This window comes from Cyprinodon variegatus, unplaced genomic scaffold (assembly GCF_000732505.1).
Source record: "Cyprinodon variegatus isolate N-32 unplaced genomic scaffold, C_variegatus-1.0 Scaffold863, whole genome shotgun sequence".
Classification (NCBI taxonomy): Eukaryota; Metazoa; Chordata; class Actinopteri; order Cyprinodontiformes; family Cyprinodontidae; genus Cyprinodon; species Cyprinodon variegatus.
Window position 1 is genome coordinate 249,213 of NW_015151316.1, and position 2,436 is coordinate 251,648.

A 2,436-nucleotide genomic window follows, 5' to 3' on the forward strand; every position below is an offset into this window, starting at 1 on the left:
AGAAAACTTTGTATCAATTTGACTGTATGATCTGGTTGAACTGTAAAGTGCCTTGAGATGACATGTGTTGTGAATTGGTGCTATATAAATAAACTGAATTGAAAAATTGAATAGATCTGAACTAAACTCTCTGTAATAATCAAAGCTCAAAGTCCAGATGAGGAACATTTGGTTATGAGTTTTAACGATAAAATTATAAAAGTGTTGCAGGATTTTGGCTACCAGTCTTTTAACAGTAGCAAGTTTATAAAACAAACAATAATTCAGCTTAATTGATCATGAATAATGTCTTAAGGCTGTCTGTTCTATCCTTACTAAATCTTAATGTTCTATACAGAAAAACAGTTAAAAGATAAACTGTTTTGCTTTTCTACTTTATTCCTCTTTCCTCTTACACCCGCTGGCAAATCCAAGCAAGCCTGCACTTACTTGCTATTTAAGGGCTGAACGGTTCACTCGCCCTACCCACTGCGTGGTTTGGGACGGCCCTTAATGTGGCGGGCCCTCCGTTGGAATGTGCAAACCGAGGGTTGGTGCTTAGGGGAGGTGTTTAGGGGCTGGTTTGGGGTTTAGCCAAAAAAACTCCCTTTTAACAGGAAGAAACTTCCAGTAGAACCAGAACCAGGATTGGTGTGCTGAGGCCGACTGTGATCAGTAGATAAAAGCAGAAATACAAATAGAGATACAAAAGGTAACTGTCAACCAGTTCCACAGGCGGCCCCGTCCAGGAAACACAGCAAGGTAGTTGAACAACAAATTAACTGTAAAGTGAAATGAAGATTGAATAATCCACTTTTTATCAGTTATAATTATTTGAAACAAATAGGACGGAAACATTGAATTTAACCATCAAAGTCGAGTCACGTATGACCGTCTCTGAGACCACTATAAACGAAGACTCTCATTAAAAATTAAACGTTATTAATTTTTATTTATGCAGCTTCTGGTTTTAACAACTTTACAATAACGGCTAAATAAACAGCTGTCACCTCCCACCCTGAACACAAACAAATTTCCAACTTTATTTTGACTTTGCTAAAACGTCTACTATTTTCTCTATTCTGTTATCCTTTCTGCACATCTTTCAATCGTTTATTCCACATAACATATCTGCACAGTTATTTATGTAAAGTCCATGTTCTATGTGTGTACACATTATGTGTAAAACACTACATGGAAATAAAATATTTTATGATTTTAATTTTATCTGAGGAGCACAAGCAGAGGATCATCAGTAAGGCTACTTCCATACAATAACATTGGAATAAACAGAAACTAAATCATTGTTGTAAATGGCAGAGTTTCTAGTCATCTGACAGTCTGACTGGGTGTCATCTGCATGACCACAGGGGGCGCTGTTGGGTGAGGCAGTATGATATATATCCACTTCAGAGAAATAGACTCCATCAGCCTCAACCTGGAAGAAACAGAGAAATATATTAGTTTTTACATTTGTAATTTATAATTGTTCTTCTGGTGCATTTTGAAATAATCGAATTATTTACGGAAAGTCAGTGCGATTTTCCGCACATCCGTTTTCTGTAGCATTTACAGTATATTTATATACTGTAATATATGTATCTGTATTTATATACATTTATCAGGAAAATGTCCTAAAGAGGGTTAGAATGCATAATGCATCATGTCATGCTTACAAACAGCACAGAAAATAAAGCACTTCACTGCTAATAAGTTCCTTATTGGTGATAATAAAAGTTTGAATAGACAAAACAGAATAAATCAAAAAAATCTTTTTTATTTTTAACATTATTATTATTCTCACTTACTTTATTCTGAGGACTGCTGGCAAAGCTGTATATATCTCTGCTTTCAGCTCCATTTTGCCTGCAGAGTTTGGGATAAGCATAGACTGACACTGATGGTGCAGGTGGTGTTTCGTTTTCTCTCTTCTGGCCTCTAATATTCTGGTACACGTTGTCGGGCTGCAGAGGGAGGAGTTTTTGTCACACGAGCATGCATTTACAATAAACTGACAAAAGGATGCTAATTTGATAAATTTTTTTATAATGACTCAGACTCACCGCTGAGAAACTAGCCGAGTGTGCTTCCCTTTCAGGAACTAATAAAAACAAAAAGAAAAACAAATTATCCAATTTAGATTTTAAGACTCTTAGTTGCAGATAAAAAAACATCTGTTTTTTCTTCTGTTTTTTCTTCTGACAAAACAAACATCTGTTTGTTTTGTCTTTTCAACTTTATAGATTAACAATAGGATGCCACTTGTGTTCATGTAGAAGGTAGAATAGCAGACAAGTTTGATGTTAGAGTCCACATTAGGGATGGGACGATTTTTGAAAACCGTCCGAACCGTTCGGTTCAACTGTCTCGGTTCGGTTCGCGTGTGTTGCGTTCGGTTCATGCGCTGCTCCTTTTTCTCATAGGCGAAGCGTTTACACTCCAGAGCAGAAGGTGGCG